The following is a 23,963-nucleotide window of genomic DNA, read 5'->3' as shown; positions in this document are numbered from 1 at the left end:
CTCTTCATTATGTTAGTGGATATTATACAATAGTTGGAAGTCCATAAGAGAAAAGACAGAAGGAACAAATTCTTCCTCCAGATTGCCTTTGGACTCAAGACTGCAAAATAAAAAATAAAATAAAAAAAGAAGATGAAAGAAAAAAAAAAAAGACTGTAATATCAACGTTTCCCTGGGTCTTTGGTCTTGCTAACACCACAAATTCATGAGCATTTTCTTAAAATCTCTCTCTCTCTCTCTCTCTCTCTCTCTCTCTCTCTCTCTTTTGTTCTTTTTCTCTGGAGAACCCTGATTTACAGGTTAGGTGAGAGAAAGAGAGCAAAAGGTTTGTATCAACTTAAGTGGTTGTTATGCAAACAGAAAGGTATTTATACATGAAAGCAGCAGGCTTCATCTGCCATGAATCATGTCTGTTGCCATAACCAGTGGCCTTCGCTTTGGGTCCTGCTGGCATCAAAGCTATCCTGTCCTGTAGGGAAGGGAACAAACACCTGGCGGGGGGGGGGGGGGGGTGGCGGTGAAATTGGGCTAGTCACCAAGATCACCCTGCTAGGACAGCCCACCCAGGGATTGCCTATTTTAGGAGCTTTTGGGGGAGTGAGGTGGTTTGGATTTTGGTGGCTGCTCCTATCTGGCAGTTCTTGAATCCTTGACTTTTGGGGGATAAATGTCTCTCCAGTAACATTTTAGTTGTGAGGTCACTTCTGAGTGTGTAGAAGACAATTACAGAGGTGATTATTTACTATGTCTTTATGAAAGTCCAAGGGAGACCAAGGCATCAGGTGAATACAAGTAGGTTCCTATATTCACAGGCACCCTGGATACAACTCTATCAGCCAGATCCTGGGCTCCGGACCAGGAAATGGTAGAGCCAGTGAAAAATAATCTTTGTAGTTTCAGAGATTATAGATACCACCTTAAATAGATACAAAATTTTTGAACATTTATGCTTAGTGATTATGTCAAAGATTCAATGTAGGCCTTCTACTAAAGTAAAGTACCCATCTACTGGGAAGAATAAAATCGCTGTAATATTTAAGTGCAGTATCAGGGAAAAAGCAGAATTTAAGTATGTTGAGGCCTTCTTTTTCTCACATTTGATAAAAATGAATTAGCAATCTTGATTGCAGAAAGGCAGCAGGCATTCCATTTTATTTTCTAACACTGGTAAGAAATATGCTCTGGATATGCAGTTAGTACAATAATCAGGAATTTTAATATTCAGAATATCTGCACATCCACATACATATTGTGTTGTAAATATACCATTTAAATTAGACATAGTGTGAGTAGCTTAAAAGGAGGGTGAAGACAGTGTACCCTTTTGAGAGATCTGAATATAGAAGAAAAGGTATGTCCTTTAAAAAGAACTTTTTTCTTTTTCCTTTAGAAGACCAAAAGATTTTTGAAAGATAAAGGTTGTATATTCTCCACATAGGGTAAAATAACTTTAAAAATCAATTTAATAGAGCCTAACAAAAGAGATACATACCACCATCAGCACAGTTTATGATATGCATTATGTGTACAAGTAATTTATATTGAATATATAGACATACTTATAAAAGGCAGAGGAAGGGTCATATGCCTAAAACATTTGGAAAGACAGAAGATTTGAAAAGAAGGTAAAAAAACTTGTCTTAGTAGAAAGGCGATTTTAGTCTACTCCATTTTTCTATCCTTTCCTGAATTTTCTTTGCTTTCAATAGAGATTTGTTATTGAAAATTTCTCAAAGAGGAGTTTGAAGCATAAACATGCTTGAGATCAGACAAGGTCTATTCTTAATATGAGTCATGCTGAGGAAGTTGGTACTAAGGCATTTAAAGAGGGTATGAAAATTATAAGTCTGACACAGGAAGTGGAGAAAAATATTATGGAGATGAACTAAGAATCATGGTAACTTGTATAAATTTGCTCTTTGACAGTCAGATATAAGGAATGCTACATTTCTTTATTTTTTAAAAATACCAGATTAAATTTGACTCAACTTCGCCTAACCAGGATGATTGGAAATCCACTCAGTCATTTTGTAGAACTCCTTCCATTTCCCTTGAAATTAAACAAAAATAATGCTAGCAAATTTATGCATAGAACTCACTCTGGGCCAGGAACTGTTCTAACATAGTAATTGATCTTATCACCACAATACTCTTTGAGGTAGGTCATAATATTATCATACTCAATAAAAATACATATATATATACTAGAGGCCCAATGCATGAAGATTCGTGCAAGAATGGGCCTTCCTTCCCCTGGCTGCTGGCACCGCCTTCGCTCTGGCCAGAGCCGCCTTTCCGCCTTCCCATGCTGCCCAGAGGCCCGGAGCTGCTGGGGAGGTGTGGAACGCCTGCATCGTCACCATGGTGATGATCAAGCGTCCCGCCCCCCCCCTCAGTGCCTGTGTATGCAAATTAACCCACCATCTTTGTTGGGTTAGTTTGCATACCCACTCCTGATTGGCTGGTGGGCATTGCGAAGGTATGGTCAATTTGCATCTTTCTCTTTTATATACATATATTTGTATTCATTTCAGAGAGGAAGGGATCAAACCCGCAATGTGGGCATGTGCCCTGACTGTGAATTGAACCGTGATCTCCTGGTTCAAAGGTTGATGCTTAACCACTGAGCCATGGGGGCTTGGCATACTCATTTTTAAATGGAAGAAACTATGGTACAGAGAGTATCTTGCACTAGATCACCTGGCTAGTAAGGGACCAGGATTTTGACCCAGGCAGTCTGGTTTGAGAACCTGTTCTCTTAGACACTATACTAGTCCCAGAGTTAATGCATTTCAGATTCAGTGGGACAGGGCTCCCAGCCCCTTCAATCCTAGTCACCATCTCTCTGTAGGAGAGTCTAGATCTGTTGGCTGCATGATCTGACACCCAAAGTCAGAAAACTGGTGGCCTGTGGTCAGATCTGACAGCAGACATATTTTGTTCAACGAGTGTAGTTAGTATCTTTCTGCAGTCTGAATTACTTGCTGACATTGAGAATATAGAAATTTCATTTAAAACTCAAGGTTTCTAGCTTTTATTGAAAGGCCACAAGATCTGGCAATACCGCCAAGGTTCCCACTGGCCTGTAAGCTGGAGCTGACTGTCCCCTCTGTCTTTACTCAGGAACAGGTGCTCTCCCTAGTTTTATACTCAGACTCTTTTATGCTCAGACTCAGACTCAGTAGGTCAGACTTGAAAAAAACAAAGGTCCCTTTCCTCTTCTTTGGGGCAAGGAAGCCCAGCCTTCCAAGACACAAAGTCCTGTCTGACTTCTCAAGAGGTGGAACAAGAACTACAACCACCCAGACACAACTGATTTCTCACCAGCACAGCGCTGGTACAATTTTTTGCTTTTGTAAAGACTGAGATTGGTTTGGGTTTCTCCATCATCTCCCCAGGCACTGAGATTTGAAGCTGTGGCAGACCTTTTTGGCTCTTCCCTTGTCTTTGCCTGAAAGATCAATCAACTGCCAAATCTTAGATTCCATCACCAAAACTCTTCTATATTCTCCATACCCACCTCCAAGCCTTTCCTCTCCCCTTTCCTTTCCTCTCCCCTTGCATGGAGCATCCTAATTTGTGACCTCTTCCCAGGTCTACTGGCTCCAGTTTATTTTATTTTTTAGTTTATTTTCCATTTTTCATCTCTCATCCTTATCCTCAGTGCTCAGATGACCTAACCTGCTTTTAATTCTGTGATCATTTCATTCTCTAAATCTAAAATTCCTTTCCTCTTCTTTCACTTATTCAATTTTTACCTCTTTCAGTAGCCTTCAATTTCACTTCCTTCTTGAATCTTTCCATGATCCCAATGGGAAGCAATTACTTCCTCTTTTAAATTCCCACAGCACTTTACATTTACTCCTTTTAAAGCATTTACCACTTTCAATATGTTTTTATAAATATTGTCCCTACTTGATAGTAACTCTTTTGAAAGTAGAGTTCATTTTTTGAATATCCATTTTGTATGCCCACAACTCCCAGAATGGTATCTTACAAATATTTTTAACAGGTTTTCAATATTTGTTGAAGGAAGGAGGAAAGGAAGAGAGGCTAAAGTTTCCTACAAAGCAAAAAATGCTTAGTAATAGAAAATTTATTTATTTTTTGTTACTGTTTTCTCACCTCTATAATATAGAAGAACGGAAATATTTCTAAATCTATACTATTCATCTTGAAAATAATATGGTAAAACTATTCTTTCTAACTTGATGTTTTCTGATTTTATGACATTCATCTATGAGCTAACTTTAGAGTCACTACCAACTTCCACAAAATCCTTCAAAGTAGGTGAATTACTGAACATCACCTTCGAGGATATGAGTGTGTAAGAAAGAAGACTTGAAACTGTGCCAAGGGTGGCTTATGCTTACTAGTTGCCCCCTGATTTAGTTGATTAGGTTGGGCATGTGTTGCTTTTGGGATGTGCTGTGGCTTAACCTTACAATGAATGTAACCCTGTGATGTGACTGGGGCAGGTGGCCCTAAAGGGGTGTGGTGATGTGGGTGATGCTCCAGATCCCATGTCAGAGGCAGCGGCTCAGGTGCTGGTACTTCCCCTCACCAGTGAGTGATCTGGACAAGTTGAACGGTCCTTTGCCTTTACGTGAGGAAAATTGTGCATTATCTCCAAAGTCCTTTTCAATTCCCAGTACCTATGAATCATGCTCTTTGATTATAATTTTCAATACATAAAATCAGCAAATATTGCCAGAAAGCCACTGATGTCAGCAGACTGAAGATGAATGGGGGTTCTAGAGATTGTATTTTAAAGTGGTACCTAATGGATCCCTAAAATTGTGCATGTTGACATAGTGATAGAGCATCATGCAGATGTCACATATCATCAGCATTCTGCTGTAATTCCCAGAATTCTTCCCAGAAGATATTGGGGCAATCATTAGCCATCCCTGTAAGTATACCAATTTGCTGTCCCACTTCCTTTTTCTCCTTCTACTCTCACCCCTACAGACAACATATGAGAGTAGATCTACTGCTACTGTTTCTTTTAATAGTCACATCCAAATGTTATGCTACTGCATATTTATGCTTTCTATAAAGTTATTTGTAGATACTACTATAAACAATCAAATATGACGAGATACACATGGGACAATGAAATGAATACTCTTGGTTGTTTGATATTTATGGAGAAAAGAAATATTGCGATTGAGCTAAAGATTACCCCCAGCAGGAAAGAAAAGATCATCTAAGTTTATGGGCTGCAATAAACTCCCTTTAAAAATGGTTTCTGTGGGAGACATGGCTAGTTAGAATTGTCTTGTGTGGTTTTTTGTTGTTGTTGTTGTTGTATAATATATACAGTCAACTTTTCTTCACAGTTTATTTCAATATATGTAAAGTTCAGCCTAGCTTCTTAGTAGAATTGCCTAATAAACTTGCAGAAACAAAGAATTGTATGGGGGGATGGAAACTGGAGGAGGCAGATAAATAAGATGAAGAAATGATGAAGCATAGCAACTGAAGCAGCCTGTGTTCAGGGGGTAGGGTTCCAGGAATAATGCTTTACCAATTTCTCTTTTGATGATTTGAAATAAGCGTGGCACATTTAAGGAAGCATAAAGCACAAATGGTAGTCCTGAAAAAGGAGACAAAGGACAGCTATCATTGTGATCTTTCTATTTAGAGGTTTTCTGAGTTGGAAGATCATGTAAACACTCCTCTGGACAATTTCAAAATTAGAATGTATATCAAGTATCATTAGGCATGTGCACAAGTGCTAAGTGGTTCAGATATATCCAGAACAGCAAGATGGCCCCGTGATAACTAAAGAGAGGAAATTCCTCAGGAACTTTATTATAAAAAATGAAAGCTTTAAAAAAAGTGTGTGCCCCTTGATCCAGAAACTTCACAACCAAGAAAGTGTCCTAAGGAAATATAGCTATACATAACAATTGTCTTTGGTGGTTTTTACTCAGTTTTATTTATAACTAGAGGCCCAATGCATAAAATTCATGGAAGAGTAGGCCTTTCTTCCCCCAGCTGCTGGCCCTGGCTTCCCTCCAGCACCCCAGACCCGGGCTTCCCTCACAGCCCCAGCTTCATCCGGAAGGTCGTCTGGAAGGTCGTCCAGTCTAATTAGCATATTACACTTTTATTATTATAGATTAGAAAAGAAAGAAAGAAAAAGAAACAACTCACATTCCCATCAATAAGGAATTGTTGATATAAATTGTGTACACCCATACGAAGGAAGAATGATGGAATGATATGAGATGGTGATGGGAGCCATTTAGTGCAGGAAGCAGGGGGAGGGAGATGGAGAAAATTTCTACTTTCTTGTATCCTGGAATATTCTCAAATAAGTGAAGTTTATCTGAGCAGTCTTCCAACTTCCCTTTCTGCTCTTCTCTTTCTGTTTGGACCCTAAAATCCTCATGCTAACTCAGTTACTATAACACCTGTATCGCAAAGTTATTTGGACTCATCTCTCCTGAACAGTTTATGACTTTTGTAACTTCTTCCCTCCTCTCACTAATAAATCCAAGGAATCTCTCAAAAGGTTCTGAAGTTTTGTTTGTTTGGTTTTCTTTCATTACAACCGCTGCCAAGGGTTGTAGAGTTGGGACTACTGAAAGGTTGGGGGTGACTGTTTGCTAAGAGATGACCTACAAATTAAGTGGCTGAAGTTAGTGATTGCCTGTGGTATTTTTCAGAGGGTCAGATCACATGTGTTTTCTGCTCTAGGAGTAGCAAATGACTGGTATTTTTAGTGGCAAATGGTCTCACTCCTAGCCTGGCAAGGCAAATCATATGTAGTTAAAAGTAGAAAACAGCATCGGACACTTTAAGGTCATTTGTTAATGAGGTTCCATTTTTGCAAAGACCATAAGGACTTCATTATGTCTGTTTATATTTTCTCTTAACTTTTCAAAGCACTTTTACATCTCCTTTCATTGTATCCTTATAATCACAGAAGGTAGTCGAGGTATTATTGCACTCATTTGAGAAATGACAAAACAGAGACACAGGGAGTTAATTATAGAGTAGTAGTAATAGGACCCAGGATGTCTGACTCTGAGCTGGACATTTTATCTTATAGATCACAAGTAGGAGTCCCCTGGTAGCCAGTAAAGTATTACTGTAGACGCTAGGCAGAATTTGAAACTATTCTCAGGAACTGAGCCTGGCTTGTAGTTTTGAAGTTACATTAAAAAAGAAAAATCAGAGCACCTGTTTGTCCTTGAAAGGACACACAAACACACACACACACACACACACACACACACACACACACACACACAGAGAGAGAGAGAGAGAGAGAGAGAGAGAGAGAGAGAGAGAGAGATATCTAGACCAGTGGTTTTTAACACGGAGCAATTTTGCCCCCTCATCGCACCTCTCTTCCCAAGGGCATCTGGCAATGTCTAGAGACATTTTTGGTTGTCCCAGCTGGGAAGGAATATTACTGCCATTTTGTGGATATCAGTTAGAGATCCTGCTAAATAGCCTACAATGCACAGGACAGCCCCTATAACAAAGAATTATCTAACTCTATTTGCTAAATATTAATGAACCTGCATAGTAGCCTGTGGCTATGCAGTTATTTTCAGCTTGCTCTTAGACAATGGCAGAATTGAATGTACGAATTAATAGGAGCACTTAGCGTGTTGGAGGTACAGAGTACCAAGTAATTGTGGTCTTTTATTTTCCACAAGAATGCGGCATAAATGAGAAGCATTGTTTGCATCTCAATTATAAAAATTAGAGCTACATAGCTTAAATAATTGATTTCTTGAACATGATTGTGCTAACCATGAATGTTTTCATCAGTCTCATTAGGGTCAGCTCTAGGTAAAATATGTCAATTACCTTCAGCGGACCGATCATCTAGCTCAGCCGTTCTCTAAGTGTGCCCTCTAGACCCCTGGGTGCTCCTGAGATCCTTTCAGAGTCTGAAAGGTCCAACTTTTTTCATAATGATATTAAGATGGTTTTTGCCTTTCTTTTTTTCCGTGTCATTCTGCTCACTCATTTTACCATGATGGTGCAAAAGCACTGGCAGTGAGAAGAACACTCCGTCTCACGAAGGTCCTTGTTGAAGCAGTAAAAATTACGAGTTTTGTTCAATTTTGAGCCTTGAATGCCCACATTTTGAATATTTTAGGTGACAAAGTGAGAGGGACACATCCAACACTGCGGCTACATGCTGAAGTACGAACGTGCAGTGTCTGTCTTGAGGGAGAGCACTATGCGATTGTTTGAGTTGCAAGCTGAACTAGCCAGTTTTTTTCCATGGAACATCATGTTTACTTGAAAGAACCACTGAAATACAAATTGTGGTTGTTCAAACTTGGGTATTTGGCAGAACTTTTCAGAATAATAAATGAAGCGAACCTGTCGTTTCAAGGGGGAAAAAAAGGACAGTATTTTCTAAAGTTATATTTTGAGTTTTTAAGCAAAAATCAGATTTTTGGAAAGCTGTGAGTGGGACAATTTCCTATGACTAAAATATTTTTCTGATGAGATGAGTTGCGACATGAATTGATGTGATCTTTTAGTATTGTACAAGGAAATGTATCAACATTGGAAAGACCTGAATAGGTCTATGTATTGATATTTTCCATATGACTAATGAATAATGTTACCAAGTCATGGATGGGTGAAAGATCAATTCAAAGTGTAAGATAGAGCAATGGTTTAATGTAGCGGAGTAGAAGTTCATTGACATGAACTTTTTGTTCACAAAAAAACTAATGAACCAAGATCATTGGTTTTAAATCCAGATTGCAAATAAACTTTTAGGTTTTGATATAGTGTCAAATACTTATAACAACACTTATCTGAAAAGGCTGTTAAAATAACCCTGCCTTTTTCAAATACGTATCAGTAAGGCCAAGTTTTCTTTATATACTTCAACCAAAATGACATGTTGCAACAGATGGAATGCAATAGATATGAGACTCTAATTGTCATATTAAGCTAGACTTTTAAGAACTTTGCAAAAATGTAAAATAATGTCTCTTTTCACTAATTTTCCTTGTTTTAGAAAAAAAATAGCTATGTCTCATAAAAGTTACTTATGTTAACATGTAACAGGTTTATTATTATTTTAAAATAAATATTAAAACTTTTTGTTTTAATTTATATCACAGTAAATATTAACAACTGTATACACCATGAGTATAAAGGTGTCCTGAGATTAGAGATTTGAAAAACACTAACCCAGAATAGCATAAATTGCAATATAGATATTGCAAACTTGATCTCTTTAAAGCAAAGATAGGTTATTCCCTTTCTTCGTTTAAAACAATAATGGTTACATTTGGATAGTGCTTTGTATTTTCCAAAGTGCTTTTACATACATCAACAAATTAATCCTGTGAGCAACCTTCTAGGTCAGGTACTATTTTCTCCATACTACACTAAAGAAAATTGAAGTCCAGAGTAGTTTATTCTTGGTCTGAGAGCCAGTGGAAAAAACCGAGATATGACCCCAGATTATCTAATTTCAAATTACATCCTGTTTCTGTAATGCTACTAATAAGGCTTGGAAACTATTAGAAATGATTAGTAGGTGGACATTTCCAAATTATTATCAATTGGGGAAAAAAGGGCAATTAATTTTCAGGTAACAAATATAAACTCAAATGTATAATCAAATCACACTAGGTTTGAGTTATGTTGACATGAAAATTATTTCAAATTCTGAATTAGGAATGTCTAAATGAATGTTTTTATATAAGATCTTTATGTCTGTTTATTGTATTAGATTGAGTTATATGAAACTCAGTATTCTCTCATTTTTTAAAAATCTATTTTTATTGATTTCAGAGAGGAAGGGAGAAAGAGATAGAAACATCAATGATGAGAGAGAATTATTGATCGGCTGCCTCCTGCACGCCCCACACTGGGGATCAAGCCTGCAACCCAGGCATGTGCCCTGAGCAGGAATTGAACTGTGACCTCTGAGCAATACCGGCCCAGCAGGACTGCAAATTGCTTTTTTTGCTTAATATGTTTGGATATCATTCCATTTGATTCATATAGTTCTATTCTTTTTTTAAAGTTCTATTAGCCTATTAGAAAATGTACCATTATTTACTATTGAATTTAAAAAAATTATTGCGGTACACTACCCATATAGCAAAAGGCTATATGGTTTATTTTCTATGTGTATATACATGTATATGCACACCAATTTCTACAAGTTTGTGTATACCTGTGTAATGACCACCTGAGATCAAAGTATAGAACATTTCCAGCATTCCAAAGGGCTCCATCAAGTTACTTCCTGGCAAATAACACCTCACCAACCCAGTTACCATTCCTCTGATTTTTATCAGCACATAGACTAATTTGCCTGTTCTTAAACTTCATATAATTGTAATCATACTATAAGTTTTTGGTGTGTGTGTGTGTGTGCCTGGTTTCTTTTGCTCAACATCAGTTCTCTGATATTGATCCATATTATTGTGTGTAGCAGCAGTTTGTTCTTTTTAAATGCTGTATAGTATTTCATTGCATGAATTTACCCATTCTACGGTTGATGGACATTTGTTTTTTACTTTAAAAATTTTAGATATTATGAATAAAGCTTCCATGAACATTCTTTACATATTTTGGTGGACATACCCATTTATTTTTTTGTTATATTCTTACCAGATCATTTTGGCTTACATGTGTAAATATGACTATAAAGACAGCCCCGTATAGAAGAAGTAAACCCACTCATCACACTAGCAAAAGTGGTAGTAGGCAGATGGGTGAAATAAAGTGAGATTTAAGAAAACCTTTATGTTATAGAAATGTAAAGAAAATATAAAAATAAACTAGAGGCCTGGTGCACAAAATTTGTGCATGGATAGGGTCCCTAGGCCTGGCAGGCAATCAGGGCCAATCTGTGGGGTGACCAGTGGGATGATGAGGGGGCCCCCACTGGCACCCGCCTTGGCTGGCCTGGGGCCTGCGGGCTGGGGGCAGCTCCGGTGTTGAGCGTCTGCCCCTGGTGGTCAGTGTGTGTCATAGTGACCGGTCATTCCGCTGGTCGTTCTGCCGGTTGTTCCGCCGTTCGGTCGATTTGTATATTAGACTTTTATTATATAGGTTGTACTAGTAAAATGACATTTGTGTGAGCTGGTATGAAGAAACTCTGCCAATAGACTGCTAGATAAAGTAGACATTCTGTAAGAGTAGAATATACTAGCTAAACTTATCTCTATGATTTTATTTGCATTCTTTCCGTCATGCTTACTGGCTTATTTTGAGTACACTATTTAACAACCATATAGTATAATTCATGTATTCTAAACAGAAAAACTAAAGTTATTAATCTATAATATTGATCTAATTTGATTTCAAATCACTATCATTATAAGCAATTCTACCCAAAGAATAAAAATTATCTTAGGAAATAATTTATATGTTTAGTTAAGCATATAATTTAAAATAAGTCTCATTGAATTAGAATTTTACATTATATTAATTTGGTTTGTGGTTAACTAAAGATTAACCAGAAAATTCTTTTTATTTCTCCCTGATGGACATTTCTTTAAAAAATTTCTCAGTCTTAATATTTTGGTATAGGAATCCAATTTATTCTTTGCTGCTTTAAGTACTTTTGTGTCATCCTTTTAAATATTAATGATTGTTATGAAAGTGCTATCGATGTTCTAAATCTGGAATAACTCTGGAAGTTTCTTTTAAAAATAAATTTTTGCTACCTTGCGTTTTTTTTCCATTTGAGAGTTCTAATTAATGGTTTATCTTTAATGAGTATTTTACCTAATTCAGATCTTTTAAATCACATATTAATTTAGTATGTCATAGGTAAAACAAATAAAATTTGAAGGTACTATATTACTTTATTTTAGCAAAATAACACTCAATAGTAATTATTAGCAAATTATTTTTTTGGTTTAAATTTTAAACAAACTACAGGAGAACATGTTCTTAACATTTAGAACATTCTAACATTATCACCTGTTTCTAGACATACATATGGTTCTGTTCATTCTTTGCTCAAAACCATTATTATTAATAAATTTAATATTGCTGGAAAGAGGTTTATTAGTGGGGTTTCTGAGCAACCAAAGCATATTTTTAAAATAAAGTATCAAGTGTGGTAATTTATGGAAGGGAGATCATATATATATATTTCAGAGAGGAAGGGAGAGGGAGAGATAGAAACATCAATGATGAGAGAGAACTACTGATCGGCTGCCTTCTGCCTCCTACTTGGGATCGAGTCTGGAACTGATGGAATAGAACCATGACCTCCTGGTTCATAGGTAGACGCTCAACTACTGAGGCACGCATCTAGGCTGGATGAGGAATTTGTTAAAGCACTAGAAACCAAACATGCTCTGATGCTCTAGTGTTTGTATCAAATTGCCAACTTGACACCCTCCCACTTCAGCACCTTTAGCTCAATGTCTGAAAGGGAATCCTGACTCCCTGCCTGTTTCTGTGGTGCTCCTCTCCTTTCCCCACTCCCACCCCTTCATCTCCCAGTTTTCCTCACTTAAGAAAAAGGTGCATCCATCTACCCAGTTGCTTAAGCCAGAATCCCAAACTTTATTTCAGATTCCTCCCTCTTCCTGCATCCCATCCATCATCAAGTTAGATCCTTTCTCTCTCATAACCATCTCTCCTGTGTCCCCCTCCCCAGTTCAACCATGGTAACCCAAGCCACCACCTTCTCTCGGCCAGCCCTCCACAACAGCCTTCTTTCTGGTGGCAGTGCTTTCACTTTTGACACCCTCTGTCTGTTCCCCACACAGCGGTCAGAATTATTATTATTTTTTAAAATATATTTTATTGATTTTTTTTACAGAGAGGAAGGGAGAGGGATAGAGAGTCAGAAACATCGATGAGAGAGAAACATCCATCAGCTGCCTCCTGCACACCCCCTACTGGGGATGTGCCCGCAACCAAGGTACATGCCCTTGACCGGAACCGAACCCGGGACCCTTCAGTCTGCAGGCCGACGCTCTATCCACTGAGCCAAACCTGTTAGGGCGGTCAGAATTATTTTTAACAACGTAAATCAATGTTATTCTCCTGCTTATAATTCTTACCGTTACACTTTTAAAAAATATTCAACTCGTTACCATGGCCCACTAACACGGAATAATGTGGCATCTGCTCCCTGCGCCACCCCACCTGGTCCTGTAAGCGTCAGCTGCCTGGCCTTCTTTTAATTCCTGGAACATACCAGATTTAGAGATTGGGATGTTCTATAGGAAAACTGTCCCCGTCTCTGTCTCCATAGTTGCAGATAAATCTGGTGTCAGAACCTATGTTCTCTGACTCCTTGTCCCAAGTTCTTTACATATCACTCTACCTTCTGAAAACCAAAGTTTACTAGTAGACCAATATTACATTTTCACTCTACAATGTACCAAGAACAACCAACTGAGCTACCCAATGCTTGACTGACATACACCTTGATTATAGAAACGATTTCTAACACTTTCTGTCACTTCTGTGATTCCCCCCCCACACACATTTTCTTGGCAACCATGAAACACCACTTTATTTTCCCTCTTCTCTTTGCAAGGTTTCCAATAGCAGCAGACCCCAAATGATCATCAGGAGGGAAACAAAATTTCCAACTATCATGAATCATGCTTTACACGATAAGACATCTTGGATTCTACTATAAGAACTTTATCTAAAATTTCATCTACACCACAGATGCTGTGAAAAGCATAGACAAGGCTGCAAGTGACTGGTAGCTGGCATGTATACCATAGCAATTCCTAATGAGTGAAAAATTTGTGGTTTGTGTAGTGTATTTAACATTATCACCACCTACGCCTTCAGTTAAAAGCTGTTCGTGGCTGAGGAGAAACCCCTGGTTCCCTCCTACGTCACATCTCAGCTTAGTTTTGGTGTGAGCTGTAGGCGGCTTTGTCAAGAATGTTTGTACCCTTTTTGCAGAACAAACATTGCAATATTGCAACACTTGTAGACTCTATAAAAGACTAAATTAGTAATATTTAATAAGTAAGTTATAATAATACAATAAATTTAAAATGTTTTCTATGACTTTTCCTCCTCCTTCATCCCCTGTATATCACTAATCAGTCCCTGAGACCTCTCCATCTCTAAGTCCCTCAACTGCATCCTTTATTTCCACTCTACAACCCTTGTTTAAGTTGTCTTTACCATTGCTACTATAAAAACCAAATGACATGCTCATACTACACATTCTCTCTTCACGTTCTCCAAGTTATTCTTAAATGTTTTAAACAGTTTTACTGAATCAAGTTTTTTTCCTGCTCAGAAACATACAATGACTTGTAAAGTCTTAACTGCTCTGACTTTAAATATATATATATATATATATATATATATATATATATATATATATATATTTTTTTTTTTTTTTTTTGATTTTTTTTTACAGAGAGGAAGGGAGAGGGATAGAGAGTTAGAAACATCAATGAGAGAGAAACATCAATCAGCTGCCTCCTGTACACTCCCTACTGGGTATGTGCCCGCAACCAAGGTACATGCCCTTGACCAGACTTGAATCTGGGACCCTTGAGTTCACAGGCCGACACCCTATCCACTGAGCCAAACCGGTCAGGGCTACTCTGAGGTTTAAGGTCCTATAGAATATGGCCTCTTACCCATGTGGCCTTATCTTGCTCTCCTAATAATAATAACAACCATAAGAGTTACTACTAATTGAGTAGTTAAGTCCAAGACTGTGCTAGAGTTTGCTAACAAACTCTTGCTCCAGCTAGCCCTGTGTCCTTAGGGTTCCCACACATGCTTTGCCCATTTCTATTCTGGGCCTATGCCCTATTTTTTAATTTTAATTTTTTGAATTTTTATGAATTTATTTGAGCCAAATTGATGACATATGCCAGGGACAAGATCTTAAATGTTCCCTTATATTTTCAGGTGTACCAGTTAATAATGTGGATTTTGTAATCAAAGAAAACACGATAATTTCAACAGAAACATCAGAAGTGCTTTATTCAAAGTAATGTCCATCGCTAGCTACACATTTTCCGCATCTTTCAGGTAATTTTTGATACCGTTCCACTAGAACTTTTCTTGTTTTGAGGCAAACCATTCAGAGACCCAATTTTCCACTTCTTCGTACGTTTTGAAGTGCTGCTCAGAAGGTGCATGTGCCATCATCGGAACAAGTGGTAATCTGAAGGAGCACAGTCTGGTGAATACAGCAGGTGGGTTAATACTTCCCAGGCAAGATCTTCTGACGTGTCTTTAACTGGTTTTGAAGTGTGTGATGGTGCGTTATCATGAAGCAAAATTACTTTGCCGTGTCTTCTGGCCCATTCTGGTGGTTTTACAATCAAAGTGTGGTTCAAATTGATTATTTGTTGTCGGTAGCGATCAGTATTAATGGTTTCACCTGGTTTTAGAAGCGCATAATACCACACCTTCCTGATCCCACCAAACACAGAGCATTGTCTTCTTTCCGAATCGATTTGGCCTTGCAGTTGATGTTGATGGGTTGACCTGGATCAACCCATGATTTTGTGCGTTTGGGATTCTCAAAATAAATCCACTTTGCATCGCCAGTCACAATTCGATGCAAAAAAAGACTTTCTTTTGTGCCATTGAAGCAACATTTTACTGATGACTTTTCGGTTTTCCATTTGTCTTTCGTTCAGTTGATGTGGCACCCATTTTCCTTCCTTTAAAATCTTTCTCATTGCTTGTAAATAATCGGAAATTGTTTGCTGAGCAATGTTTAATCTTTCTACAAGTTGTTTTTGAATTTGACACGCATCTTCATCCAAGAATGCTTGTAATTGTTGGTCTTCAAACTTTTTCAGTTGACCTGGACATTCTTTGTCTTTCACATCGAAATCATCACTTTTAAAGCATTTAAACCAGCGTTCACAAGTATCTTGAGATGGAGCATGTTCACCATAAGCTTCCCGAAGTATACGATAACTTTCAGCAGCACTTTTCTTCAAAATAAAGTAATGAATTAAAGCTTCCCGCAAATGCTCTTTTTTTTGGCACTTAATTTGACATTTTTAAGCGTAAAAATATCTATGATGTTAACACCTTCAGAAAATTTGACATGAAATCTTGAAGCTTTCTGTCAATACAACAAAATAGCATACATATCAAATTGCACATATATCAACATACTAGTATGTGTAACTCCATCTATTGAAAAAAAATCTGCATTATTAACTGGTATACCTGGTATGTCCCCAAATCCTATTAATAATTTCAGACAGATTATTTCTCAGCTCCTCCAAAAATCTCCTCCAATTATTCAAACCCATAATCTCTTTCATATTTGACTTTTTAATGCTCTTTTCAATACCACACAAAAGATATTTAATACCACTGTATGGTGATGTAGTCATTTCTGGTATGTAAATTTACCTCCAGCTAAGTTGTCATATGTTAGATGGGCTTCAAAGGGTGCATGAATCATTTAGAATGGTATGTTTTGCATTTGTGCTTTTTAATTTCTAGGCCAAGAGTTCTCATGGCATCCCAAAGGGGTCCATGAATAGGGGGTTGCGTTACTTTCTGGATACCAAGCCATACTTTTACATCTACGCCTTCTACCATAAACATAAAAATTATATATCTTATTCTCATTCTCCACTGTAAAAACTTCTAACTAAGGTGCATGCATTGGAGTTTTAAATTCTGATCTGTTGTTTTACTCTGTATTAAATGAGGTGTCCTGGATTTTGATGTGGAAAACATAATCATATATATAAAACTTATTTCAACGGTATTTTAAAAAATATCTTTTGAATAGATAATAGTTACCTTTAAATCATGTAACTGTATTACCTATTCAGAAGATAGTTAAACTACATGTAAAAGTTAACCAGAGAAATCTCACTCCCACCTTCCTTTTCTACGTAACTATCAGCAAAAAAAGTTTGTAATACCATAGATAATACAATAATGACTATAGCTTCATTAGTTAAGGCTCTTTGGGTTGCAAGTAACAGACATTTATTTCCAATAAGTGTAAGCAAAAAAACCCCAAGTTTATTCAAAGAATAGAGTATTTTAAGGAAGACAGAAATTGCAGCCAGGTTTCAGGGAGGATTGGAACCGAGACTTGGCAATCTATCAAGAACACAAGCTGCTAATTTTTGTTTGACTTACTGAAGCTCCTTGGCTTCAATTCTCTCTCTCTCTCTCTCTCTCTCTCTCTCTCTCTCTCTCTCTCTCTCTCTCCAGACGGACTTTGTTGCTTTGCTGTGCAAAAGGCCAAACACAGCTGTCCCTTGCTCCTGAGTATACTTATCCTCAGTTCAGGTAACCAGCCCAGCTTCTTATCTCTCAGTGACAATTCTTACCCAGAGAGACACAGAGACAGGGAGATCGAAGCACTTTCACTTTTTGACCTGACTAGCATCACATGTTCGTCCTTGGATGATCAGCTCTGGACAGGGGAGCAGGAAAACAATGCAAACATGGATTCCAGGAATTCAGTCCTGTCTAGGGAAGTTCTTAAAGCAAAGGGGTGTGAACCAGCCTAATGTCCCCCAAGGTACCTACTAAAATGGTCTGGCTGACCATAGTCAACTTGCTTTTAATGTGCGTGGGCCTGAGGCCACCTTTGGCCCAGATTACCAGTGCTGATGATCTTTTTTCCTATTGGCAGGAAATGACTCCGGAGAGCCACAGCTTTTCTGGAGCATTGTACTCTCCGGCGACCTGGAGAACTATTTATCTCAATTTTTAAAAAAGTTTTTAAAAGTTTAGCCTGCAGACTGAAAGGTCCCAGGTTCGATTCCAGTCAAGGGCATGTACCTTGGTTGTGGGCACATCCCCAGTAGGAGGTGTGCAGGAGGCAGCCGATCGATGTTTGTTTGTTTTTTCTCTCATCGATGTTTCTAACGCTCTATCCCTCTCCCTTCCTCTCTGTAAAAAATCAATAAAATATATATATATATATATATATATATATATATAAAGAAAAATGTGTGCTTAAGTAAGAAAACCTAATTTTAACACATAAAAATATGGCTCTAATGTATTTGCACGTCATGATGGTGCTAAATGAACTTCATGGATGTTCTATCTTATCAATATGTGTGCTGAGGATAGTGTTAGTAAGAGCTATTAAAAAAACACAAAAAGGATATTGTCTCTTTAAGTAAGATTTTCCAGACAGAACAAATATTAGCCTGCCTGCCTCCCTTCTTCTTTCCTTCCTTCCTTCCTTCCTTCCTTCCTTCCTTCCTTCCTTCCTTCCTTCCTTCTTTCCTTCCTTCCTTCCTTCCTTCCTTCCTTCCTTCCACTTTTCCTAGTATAGAAGTACCTTCTCAGAACTTCCTGGCACTTACATACTTTTATTGTCTGAAATTCTTACTTCACTGCATAAAATATCCTTTATAATGTTTATGAATTAAAAACCTGTATAGTGCAGTTCTGTGTGTCAGGTGCTCTTGTAAGTATTTTATGATTGTTCAACTAATCCTTGAGACTACCCTGTGAGGCAACCACCATTATTATCCCCATTTGACAGGTGAGAAATGAGGCACAGAAGATTGTTGCTCAAAATCACAAACCTAGAAGTGGTAGTGTCAGGATTCAAGCCCCAACCTTCATATCCCAATGTGAAATTGTTCTTCAGAACCATTATTGTAAAATTCATTCATTATCTGAAATAGAGAAAATAAACAAATTCATTATCTGAAATAGAGAAAATAAACAAATGAAATTATATACTATTAAACATTTCAATGGTAAAATTTTGCATGTCAACCAGGCCTTTCTGGGAACTCTTCATTTTTTACTTCAACAAAAGCTCTGCAGGCAATTAAAGAAAATATTTTTGATTAAGCTATTTTTGTTTTTTGTTTTTACTGTATTTCCAAGTCTATTCAGCTTTCTACAGTTTTCATACCTGCCTTGAGAAACGAGAAAGGTAAAGTTAGAGAAGAGAAGCTCATCTAAGTTAAACACACGACGTGACTGTCCTCTTTCTCTTCATTTTCTTACTTTGAAATGTATAAAAGAGAACTATCTTCTTTCAAGAAAGGCTCCAAAGAGCAAAGCCTTGTGAATGCTTTACCATCTTTAATTCAGATCATCGTCGCAGCTGTCCTACTGTAAAATACACCTTTCTGAGCTGCTTATCTCAATATTTGATGTTGGCACTAAAGATGAATTAAAAGTTAGAAATAAACAACAATAAAAAGTGATCTTGCAGGTAGATCAGAGACAGGCCAATCCTTTAGTGTAACGTCTTGATCACGGATGAGGTTACGGAAGCCCAGAGTTTCCTGAAAGGCACCAATGGGGCATGGCAAACCCCCATCTCATCTTGCTCTGCTGAGTCACACTATCCTTTCCTCCATATCTTATTCGAAATTTGTACAAAAGGTGAAGAATGGCTGGCACTGATCATACATTTTAAGCGTGTGAATTGTATGGTATGTGAATTGAATCTCAATAAAGCTGTTTTTTAACAAAGGATGAATGGCTGGGTTTCAGAAGTACAGCAATGAAAGAATAACATGTTTAAGAAACATTCATTTTCAATAGAAGTTTCTTTTTAAGAGATTACACAGTACATAGTCACCTAAAAATTGCAACTAACCCCATTCTAAGATCTAAATAACCACTTAGGCCAGACTTAATTTTATGTACAGCATTATTAATTTCATAGAAGTAGAGGGTAATTTAGAGAAGCAAAATTGCATAAGAAATAATCTTAAAATATTTCTTGCCAACCAAAATATCTGTACACATTTATCAGGTGAAGTTAAAATGTAAACTCTTAACTAATGCTCTGTCATGCAGCATTAAGTACCATAGTGCAAGTTCACCTTTCTAGAGGACAAATTAGATTAATAGAAAACAGTGTTTTTTCCATTCTTTCTTTCTGGATATCTTATTAGTGTTTCATAGGCCTCCCAAGTTGATCTAACTTCCTTTTGTCTTCTGCATTATATCTCTTTGTCTTTAAAAAAAATCAACTTTCCTGAGATATAATATTTATTCAATAAAGTTCACTCATTTTAATTGTACAGTTCAATGAGTTATGTCCATGTATATAGTAATGTAACCATCAGCACTTTCATTCTAAGGCGTTCCCTGCTCCCCTTTGCATTCACCCCCCTTCCCCCTGCCCTCGGCAGTTTTGTCTATTTTAGAACGTCACACAAACAGATTCATATAGTATGTAGGCTTTTGCATCTTGCTTCTTTCACTTAATGTGATTCTTTTGAGTTTCTCCCATGCTGTGTATATCATTTGTTCGTTTTTATTGCTGAGTAGGATTCCAAAGTCACGGTTTGTTTATCCACTCAGGAGCTGATGGACACTTGGGTTGTTTCCAGTTTTCGTTTCTCTTGGATAAATACCTAGCAGTGAAATTGCTGGGTCATATGATTAGGTTTGCTTAACTTTATGAGGAATTATTTTCCAGAGTGGGTGTATCATTTTACATTTGCAACAGCATTCATTATATATCCTTGCCAAGATTTTATTCTAAGTTTTAATCAAGACATTTTATAGTTTTGGCCATTATATTTAGGCCCATGATTCATTTTTAGTTAATTTTCTTAATAAGCTCTGTGATAATGATCGAAGTTCTTGTTTTTGCATATGGATGTCCAATTGTTCCAGCACAATTTGTTGAAAGAACTATCTTGTCCCTATTGAAATACTTCGGCAACTTTTTCAAAAAGTTAATTGACTATAAAATGTATATGTGTAGTGTATATGTATATATGTCTATTAGTCTATGCCTGGATTCTCTATTCTGTTTCATTAATATATTTGTCTGTCTATGCCAATACTACACTGTCTTAATTATTGTAGTTTTATCATAAATCTTGAGATCAAGTTGAAGTCCTCCTAGTTTCCTTAATTTCTCTCAGCAATGTTTGGGCATGTTTTGTTAAATCCATCCTTACGTATTTCATGTTTTTGATGGTATCATAAATAGTATTGCTTTTTAAAAGAAAAACACTTCAATTTCCACTTGTTTGTTCCTAATACGTCTTTTTGGCTTTGTTCTATTTCCTGGGAGGTTTTTCAAATCTGTCTTCAACATGTCTATTAATTTTTAAAAGCTGTAATTTAAAAATTTTAGTGTGGTAAAAAATACATGAAATGGAACTTACTATTTTAACCACTTTTAAAACACATATACATTGATTGATTGATTGATTTCAGAGAGGAAGAGAGAAGGAGAGGGAGAGAGAGATAAAAACATCAATGATGAGAGAGAATCATTAATGGCACACTAGGGATTGAGCCTGCAACCTGGACATGTGCCCTGACTGGGAATCAAACTGTGACCTCCTGATTCATAGGTCAACACTCAACCACTGAGCTACACCAGCCCGGCTATTTTAACCACTTTTAAAGTGCACAACTTAGTGCACTTAAGTACATTCACATTGTTTTACAACCATCATTACTATGCATCTCCATAACTTCTTCATCATCCCACATTGAAGCTCTGTATCCATTAAATATTAATTTCCCATTCCCACCTTTCTTCGCCCTTGTTACTCACTGTTCTACTTTCTGTCTCTCTGTATTTGACTATTCTAGAGAACTAATGTAAATGGAATCATACAATATTTGCCATTTTGTCTGGCTTATTTCATAGCATAACATCTTCAAACTTTAACCCTGTTGTAGCATGTATCGGAATTGCATTCCTTTTTTTAAAAATCCTCATCAGAGAATATTATTTTCATTGATTTTTAGAGCAAGAGAAAGAGAAACACATTGATTGGTTGCCTCCTGTTTGCACCTCAACAGGGGTGGGGATTGAATCTGCAACCCAAGTACATGCCCTTGACCAGGAATTGAACTTATGACCCTTCGGTGTACAAGCCAACACTCTAACCTCTGACCAACACCAGCCAGGGCAGAATTGCATTCCTTTTTAAGGCTAAATAATATTCCACTGTACGCATAGACCACATTTTGTTTTTCCATTCATCCACTGAAAAACGTTTGGGTTGTTTCTATCTTTTGGTGGTTGTGAATGATGCTGCTATGAACATTCAATTAGTTTTAATTTATGAACTCTCATGTTCTCTGATAATTTCATTCTTTTTGTTTCCGTTTTTTGTTTTATGCTGTCTAAATATTATAGTTTCTTTGATGTTTTCTTCTTTTCTCTGTATGTCTCCGTTTCCTCAATTTTTTTCTGTTTGTTTTCATTTTTAGCTTTTATTCAAGGTTTCTGTCAAATATATGGTGGTTCTTGTGTTTTATTTTATGCCTAAGAGTATAGTATCTAATAAATGGACTGGGAACTTTGTGGGGAGAAGGGAGCAGGAGGGACTGATCAGGTCTTTTTACTGGGGTACTCCAAATGCCAATGCTTTGAAGAATTTTCACTTGCACCACCCATTTTGTTCTCCATAAAAGGATTCTCCAATATCCTGTCTGGGGGAGAATCAGGTGTTGGGGATGGCAGGAGCTTGGGGAGCAGTAATGGTGGGGCAGCAGGCATATGTTTAAGCCTTGCTGCAGGCTTCCTGAGAGCAGCGAGGGGACATGAGGGCCAAGGGTTTCACTTTTACTTAATCCACCTGTTTTCAATCCTGGCACCTCCAAGGGCCAAGCCTCTCAAGGGTTCTGTGGCCCAAAATGACTTACTTCTATTTGACACTGTCCCTTGAAAGTTATCTAGGCCGTAACTTCATACAGTCGGCTAAGTCAGTCAAGCTGCTCCTCCATCTGCTTTTTGTCTTCCAAAAATATGTTGAAGTATTTTATCTTTTCTTCCTCTGTTTGTCCTTATTGGTTAATACCAATTTTTATTACTTTACTGACAAATTTTAATAGGGTTTTGGGTTGGGGAGGAAATGAACACATAATATGCCATATTAACTCATTAGATTAAATAGCATTTATCATTCATTAATGATTTACAACATTTATTTTACCACCTGACAGAAAAACTTGCAATAAATAAAACATAAAATGAGAATGCCAGATCACAATAAGTTGGTAGTAATAAAAAGAAAATGAGTTTTAAAAAAGACCATGGCAGGGCAATATTCTATAGCATATATCTGGTAATGAATGTGTTCCTGGGTTCTCTGGAAAGTAGAAAACAAGTTGAATATGAGCAATATAGATCTGTGGATTTAAAAATCCTGTACCTGATAAATATAGGTAGTATATGAAAGAATCATTGTAGTTAACTCTGTAATTTAATGGAGCTTGCTTAATATCTTACTGCTTTTCTTCCAGCCATTTCCTTCTCTTTAGCATCTTCATTAACAGATGGTCAGTTACAGGAAGAGGCAAAGTTCAACAGGCAATCCTACTTGTTATTGGCTAAGTGACTGGAGCTCCCAATTTACTGAGAGTTTAAGGATTATCAGTGGCTTAAATTATTGGTGCTGTCTCTATTACTATAGATCACTTATTGCATACTATAGATTACTTAGTATCCATTGGATACTATAGATTACTTGAATACTATTTTGACTTCTGAGTCTAATATTTAAGGTGGATGGAAAAAATAAAATGAGCACCTATTTAAAACTTAAAGAACTGGACCTATGAACATAAGCTAAAGGGAGTTGTTTTGTTTTGTTTTTGGTTTATTTTGAAAAAGTAAGGGTTAGGTAGAAATAACATTATTCAAGCATGTCCAGAGATATTTCATGTTGATATTTCCTAAGGCTCCATGCTAGGCCTTTGTCTCCCATGAGTACACACAGTATCCATCAAACTGCTTGTCCATCTCCTTCACCAACCCCAACATTTTCCTCAAAACTTTACCCACGAATCCTAACCAACAGGTTTAGTTACCTACTCTCCAGACTACATTGAAGCCCCAGCCCTCGTTTTCCACCTGCCTCACTATTTCTACCACACTATTCTGCAGGCAGCTTGAGTTCAATATATCAACAAACTTAGGTCATTATATTCTCCGCAGAAATACTCACCAATTCTGTGCTCCCCTTCTGACTTTTCTTGATATTGGCAACATTAATGTATCTCCTAAGCTAAAACTTTAAAATAAGCTTTCCTTT

This window comes from Cnephaeus nilssonii, assembly GCF_951640355.1.
Source record: "Cnephaeus nilssonii genome assembly, chromosome: 15".
Lineage (NCBI taxonomy): Eukaryota > Metazoa > Chordata > Mammalia > Chiroptera > Vespertilionidae > Cnephaeus > Cnephaeus nilssonii.
This window is presented reverse-complemented; position numbering follows the sequence as displayed.